Genomic DNA, 7,293 nt, shown 5'->3' with positions numbered 1-7,293 from the left:
CCCAGCTAGATGCATATCCAACCTCCTCTTGAAGACCCCCAGGGTAGAGGAGAGCACCACCTCCCTTGGGAGCCCGTTCCAGACCTTGGCCACTCTAACTGTGAAGAAGTTCTTCCTAATGTCCAATCTAAATCTGCTCTCTGCTAGCTTGTGGCCATTATTTCTTGTAACCCCCGGGGGCGCCTTGGTGAATAAACCCTCACCAATTCCCTTCTGTGCCCCCGTGATGAACTTAGGTGTAGCTCTGTATGTCAAGAAAAGCTACACGTCCCTGCAAGCCAACATTGGCGCCCAAGGTGGGCAACTGGAGACCCTCTGGGATAAAATCCGTGGGGAACACGGTACAGGGGACACAATGGTAGGAGTCTACTACCGACCTCCTGCCCAGGATCAAGAGCTCGACCAGGAATTCACCAGGGAATTGGCTGAGGCCGCACACTCCCGGTGCATGGTTGTCATGGGAGACTTCAACTACCCAGACTTCTCGTGGGAAAAGCACTCAGCCAAATCTGAGCAGTTGCAAAGCTCTCTCTCATGTGTGGATGACCTCTATCTGACACAGGAAGTCTACGGGCCAACAAGAGGTAAAGCGCTGCTTGATCTGGTTCTGGCAACAGGGGATGACCTGATCAGCAACCTAACAATCAAAAGGAAGCTGGGAGACAGTGACCATGAGCTGATCACCTTCACCATCTGATGTAAAGCTGGCAAGTCAGTCAGCAACACAGAAGTCCTCGACTTCAGAAAAGCTGACTTTGACAAGCTCAGGAGACTTGTCAGTGAGGCCCTAAATGGCCACAACCCAAAGGGGAGGGGAGTTCAGGATGAGTGGTTGCTCCTCAAAGGAGCAATCCTGGACGTGCAAGCAAATTCTATTCTGTCTCGGAGGAAAGGCAGCAAAAGGGCACAGCAGCCCCCTTGGCTCTCCAGGGAACTAGCAGACCTCCTGCGTCTAAAAAGAAAGACCTACAAAGGATGGAAGACTGGATCCACCTCCAAGGAGCAATACTCTGCACTGGTCCGGACCTGCAGGGAGCAAACCAGGAAAGCCAAGGCTGAGACGGAACTCCAATTAGCTACAAGTATCAAGGACAATAAAAAGTACTTTTTTAGACATGTGGGGAGCCGCAGGAAAAGCAAGGGCAAAATGATGTCGGCCAGTGCCTTCAGCACCCTTGGATGGAGCTCATCCAGGCCTGCTGACTTAAAGGCATCCAGTTCTTCCAAGTGACTCTGCACCATCTCAGGGTCTACGCATGGTAGTCTAGCGCCTTGCTGCTGCCTCTCTACAACCCCAGTGAGAGACTTGTCATGCCCCTCGCTTAGGAACAATGATGCAAAGAACTTGTTGAGGAGTTCAGCCTTGTCCCCCCTGTCTGTCACCAATTGCTTCTGCCCATTTAGCAGGGGTCCTATTTCTCCCTGGGCCTTCCTTTTACTCCCTACATATCTGAAAAACAATTTCTTGTTGTCCTTTACTTGGGATGCCATCCTCAGCTCCATGGTAGCTTTGGCCTGTCTAACTGCCTTCCTACAAGTGGAAGCGGAGGAGGTATATTCGTCTTTGGTGATCTCTCCCTGTTTCCACTTTTTATGTGCTCCCCTTTTGGCCCTTAGGCTGCCCTGGATTTCTTTGGTCAGCCAAGGAAGCCTCCTGGCCCCTTTCCCTCTTTTTCCTCACATCGGAATCATCTTCCTTTGTGCCCGAAGGATCATTTCCTTAAGGTACAGCCACCCTTCTTGGGCTCCCATCACTTCAAAACTCCTACTCTGCAGTGCGTCCTTGACTAATCGCCTGAGTTCATTGAAATCATCTTTCCTAAAGTCTAGCACTTTTACCCTACTAGTTACCTTACCCACTCAACGTCTTATGAAGAATTCTATTATTAGGTGATCACTGTCCCCCAGATGGCTACCGATCTGTAGGTCCCCAACCATGTCATCCCCTGTTGCCAATACCTGATCCAGTAATGCATTCCCCCTAGTGGGGGAGTGTTTGCTTCTGCTCCAGTATCTGACTTCAAATGAACTGGAAAGTCAGCAATCATGACTCTGCTATACCAAGCATTCTGGTTATCAAAGGCCTGTGAATGCTGCCTGGCAGACATTGTGCCGATATATAGGGTGCTGACTCCTTTTGCAGACACTGGAGCCTCTCCCTTTGACATGCACATTTTTACGAAGTGGTTTATGCCAAAGCATTTATAACAAGTCTCTCCAAAAGCTGGACAGGAGCGAGGCTTGTATGTGCTTCCACACCTTCTGCAAGTCCTGTCGTTGTTAGCTTGATTGCCCTCCTGTGCAGCAAACTTCACTGATGGCTTGCTTTGCTTTTGCAAAGTGCTCTGGCAGTTTTGCTGTTGCTCAGTTGCATGCAAGCTTGCTTCTGCAGGCATAACACGAGCCTGAGCACTTGTGAGAGCCTTTGCCCTGCAGATATTCACAGCCTGAGCCAGGGTGAGGGAGGGATTTTCCAGAAGCTTTTCTTTGAGTTTGCAGTCAGTTATGCTGAAGACAATTTTGTCTATCAACATAACATCCTCAGCAGATCCAAACTCACAATACTGTGGTCTACTTCTGAGCTCTGTAACAAAATCATCCATGCCTGTAGCCTCATTGTATCTAAGTTGCCAGAACTGATGCCTTTCAAAGACAGAGCTTTTTCTGGGTTCACAGTAGTTCTTGAATGCTGCAAACACCTCTGTAAGGGTTTTGTTATTGGGATCTGCAAACACCCCTTACATGTTGTTGTAACTTTCTAGGGCCTTATCCCCAAAGCAGTGAAGCATGACTGCAATTTTATAATCCTCTGCTTTTTGCTCAGCCTTTGTGACTGCAAGGTATAATCAAAGCTTCTGTTCCCATCTCCTCTAATTCTCCCCAAGATTTCCAGTGAAGGAGAATGGAAGTTTGAAATGCTCCACTTGTTTGTCTTTTTGGAATGAAAACTATAACCCCCTTACTCAGGTGCTGGTGCCTCCACTGAGAGACAGGTCACTTCTGACACCATATAATGTTTACTTTATGCCATTGGGTTCCTGGGACAGAGTACTCACTCAGACCTCCATACATTTGGGGTTCTGTCCTCGGGTCAGCATTCAGCAGAGACTGATGGGGTAGTAAACAGCTTTATCTTAATGAGGAACAGGATTCAGCAACTCACACACTCATAGCTTGCAGGGAGAACAACGATAACCCACCACAAACAAAACCACACCCACAGGGCATCAGGGGAAGAGGCTGGGTCGTCTCACTGCTGCCCCCTTAAAGGTACACTACATATACCACATTGTTCAGTGTTGGTGTTACCTTACAATTGAAGCAGTCGCACCCTAGTCTAGAAACCTTCTCTGACTGCCCCCCACACCTGCACAGCTGTGACTTGTCACTAGAGGCCTGGTGAGCAGAGACAGGACTAGGAGCTGTATGTGTGGGTTTTCACTAGGGGGCTAGTGAGACAGGACAAGCTCTACAGTCAGGGTGAGAGAGAGCCTGGGATAATGTGGGACTTCAACTTGGGTGGCACATCTACAGGAAGTAGCTACACCTTAATGGAACAGGATCTGGGTAGTGCGGATAGGATCCTGCCCTGGGGTGGCGTAAATTTGAGCCAAATAATGAATGCTTAAAACCACTTTATGTTGTTAATATGCAGACAGTCCAGGAGTTAATAGCTCCAGGAGCTGCCCAAAATAACCGTGGAACAAGGCCCTCAGATTAGGGTTACCATACATCCAGGCTGTTCTCTTTTTTGGATCCTCTGATCCCCAACTGGACAGTTTTTTTTTTTTAAATCTCAACCAATGTCCAAGGGTACCAGCAGCACCAGGACCAGTGTCCTTGCTTGTGGGGCCAGGCCAGCTGGGAGAAGCTGCTGAGGGGAGCATGGCCAGGCCACCTTTTGTGATGCTGGAGTCCCAGCCCAGGGTGGGAGCTGCACAGTCTTCCCTCCTACGTGCATTTCTTTGGTCAGCCAAGGAAGCCTCCTGGCCCCTTTCCCTCTTTTTCCTCGCATCGGAATCATCTCCCTTTGTGCCCAAAGGGACTCACTCCGCCACTGCCACATGAATCAGAGCCACCACGCTCTGACCTGGTCGGGACAGGCGTAGCCTGGGGCCCCCTCTGGCAGGGCTAGGTGAAGTTCAGGAGTGAGGAGCACCAGCAGGCATGAATGACTGGTGCCTCCCAAGACTGGGAGAGCACCATGGCGGTGAGCAGGGACCGCCTGCAGCCACCAGCATCGGTGTTGGCAGCGACAACCGCCTGCAGCCGCCGGCATTTGTGTTGGTGGCAGTGAGCACTGCCTGTTTCGGCGGCAAGGTGGTGCGTGGCGAGCAGTGACCACCTGCAGAAGCCAGTGGCAGCTTCAGCGGCGGCCAATCTCAGGGTGAGCATGTGCCCCCCCATGCCACCCCTACGCATTGCCTATGCCAACAGGTATGGGGGGCTGCAGCTCAGGAGTGAGGGGCACCAGAATGGCTGGGTTGGCAAAGAACTGTGGGTCAGAGTGAGGGGCACCGGGAGATCCAGGGGGCTGCAGGTTTGGAGCGAGGGGCACTGGCAAGGCCTGAGGGCATTGGCTTGGGAGTGAGGTGCCCCCCCCCCGACACGTGTCCTCTTCTTTGGAACTGGAAATATGATAACCCTACATATATAGGTAAAGGAAGTTGTATCTCTGGCCCTTAGAGAGGCCCTCAGCAATTATGTTCTGTGTGGCAAAAACAAAATTTAGATTGGGTCCCACAATTCACAGTCAGGTAGAATGGTTTCATTTTGTTGTGATTTTTTTTTTTTTTATGTATAAAGAACATCTACTATGCAATATTAATAAAAACAAATTAACTCGGGTACTACAACAGCCTTGTGTTCTATTAGTATTTTTGTTCATTTACTAGTTTGTTGTGTTAAGTTATTAGCAATGGGTTCCTTAACAGCAACATTATATTTTGCTATTTACTATTCATGTCTATGAGGTTCCCCAGTTTTTATCGCAGTTTAGAAGCAATTAAATTAACTTAAATTAAATTGTGATTTTTCTGTTAAAGTAATATGAGCTATCCAATTTTCTGTCCAGTGTAAAATAAGTGCATTTAGGGCATGATTTTCAAAACCAGAAAAGAGGTTTCAATGCTTAGCTTCCATTAATTTATAAAAATAATCAAACATTTACTTCACTTAGTTGGCTTCAAAAACTTCATTCTTCAAGTTTTTTTATACTATACCCTTTATTCATCATTTGTACAGCATGTCTGAAGAAAACACCTATTGGATTTCTTCAGCCTTTTAAGGGAAAATTATAAAACAGATTTATATCTATAGGCATATTTAATGCCCAGGAGATCTCAATCAAATCTTCCTACGTTGCTTGAATAATACTTAAGCTCAAGTGATAGAAATGCATCAGAGATCATTCACAGGCCACTTAGTCCAGATTTATTCTCATTTCTTTGTTGCCAGCATCTCCTGGGTCTACTGTAAAAGAAAGAAAAGAAAAAAGTGTAAAAGATTTCCCATCTATCTTTTATTTCTCACATTCCTCATACATAGGCCTCAAATACATTTCTTTAGCTGTTATTCTCACTCCGTGGGAGGCTTCCGTGAATTTCCCTTTTAAATTCATGCTGAGCACTAGAATCATGTCAAGCTTATTCTGGGACTCCAGATATCCGTCTGGCTGCAACATGAGTCATTTTCTTCAGTGACAAAGCAGGTGACTGCCTCTAGGGAGACTATAAGAGAAAACTTGGTAATCACACAATGTCTGAGTTGCACTCATGCTGCTGACTCAACAGCTGGCATTACCCCATAGTGGCTGCTGTGGGAGTTAAAACATAAATGGAGAATCAAATATCTGAATAGCAGAATAAAATGCAAATTCAACAGAATATTTCATAGGAGAGTAATTTCAGTGTCAGAAATGGCAGCATGCTCTAAAACTGTAACAGCAACCTTATAGCCCATATGTTCCATTCAAATTTATATACACTCCCCACCTTTAACTAGAGCTGAACTCTCAGACTGTAAGTGCCTGAAGATCTTTATCTGTATAAGTGAAACCCGTTTCATAGTAAAGTGTGATTTTTCATCAAGGGACAAGATAGTCCAACTTCTCCTGTGACACCAGCAGTGCATGCTTTGTTTAATATTTAGCTTATGGCTCTTATAAAGTCAATGAGCCCATTACAAGTATCTCTCATGCTGCCTGCAAGTAGAAAGCTTGTGGAAGGCAGTGATCACAGAAATGTTCCCTATACTGCTTGACACATGTAAACATGAAGGAAAGACCAGTGAATAAATGAATACACAGTACTAAAAACTTCCCTGACTCGGAAAACAGTGAGAAAAGAGGTTTATAGAAAGTAGGGGAAGAGATCAGAAAGGCCACTATCCAGGCATTGTAAATAGCCAGAGCAGTTAAGAAAGCAAAGGAGAGAGAGAGAAGAAAAATCATACAGTCAAATATTCATAGATAGTCACAGAATAATCACAGCATGATGCCTTGATATTGCTTTGCAATATTTTCACTAGGATGTTGCATCAATACATGAGTACATTGGGTCATATCAGGATGACATGCCACAATTACTGTGTAGTTCTGTGTGACTATATTCATTGACTTTCTCATCTCTTCAGCTCTTAAATGCTGTATATTACTTGGTTAGACAGTCAAAACACTCTGTGACTACTGGGCCCTTACATCTTGCACTTAGGTGTGCAAGGTGATTTTTAGTTTTTATAGAAAGACCTGGATGTCAAATGAATCTCCATTAAGCATAAAAAAAGAAATTAATTCATGTTGCATTGTGTAGATATAGTGATACATCATGATCTAAGTGAGCTAAAAAATAGTGAGTGCAGAAGTGGAATTCTAGATTAATTATTTTAATTACATTCATTCATAAGAGAAACTGATTTTGGTAACTTCTAACATAATGCATTCCCACCCCTTGTTTCAGGGGCACCTGGCTAAACCCCTAGGGACAGAGGTAGGGCTGGAAGCCATGTCCAGCAGAGATCCCCTAAACTTTTACTATGCATTTTCTACTTCAGGAACAGCTTTGTATGTTTTGAAAAAAGTATTTTATCTAACCAAGGGCATAGAGTAGGTTGTTTAGGCTGGGGGAGATCGCTTGTTGCTTAGTTGTTTAATTGCTGGCCTCGCTAGAGGAAAAGCTGTATCAACAAAGTTCCGGAGCTAGAAGGGGGGTTACTTGCTGGGCTTGCTACACATTTCATCACATCAGCAAGTTTAACCTGTTACGTAGCTATATAAGGCAGACGCCCACTGGGGTG

At 45.8% G+C, this 7,293-nt stretch overlaps 1 long non-coding RNA gene across 1 annotated transcript in view; it reads right to left on the bottom strand.

The window, feature by feature from the left end:
* Window positions 1-5,280: 5,280 nt before the first annotated feature.
* The window catches only part of LOC102378788, a 34,092-nt gene continuing 32,079 nt past the window's right edge, over window positions 5,281-7,293 (bottom strand). The window contains exon 3 of the long non-coding RNA XR_001358317.1: window positions 5,281-5,472. This is a non-coding gene — a long non-coding RNA (uncharacterized LOC102378788). The remainder of the gene's footprint in view (window positions 5,473-7,293) is intronic.

This window comes from Alligator sinensis, unplaced genomic scaffold (assembly GCF_000455745.1).
Source record: "Alligator sinensis unplaced genomic scaffold, ASM45574v1 scaffold660_1, whole genome shotgun sequence".
Classification (NCBI taxonomy): domain Eukaryota; kingdom Metazoa; phylum Chordata; order Crocodylia; family Alligatoridae; genus Alligator; species Alligator sinensis.
The sequence above is the reverse complement of the archived record's forward strand: the minus strand, read 5'-3'. Positions and strand labels throughout refer to the sequence as shown.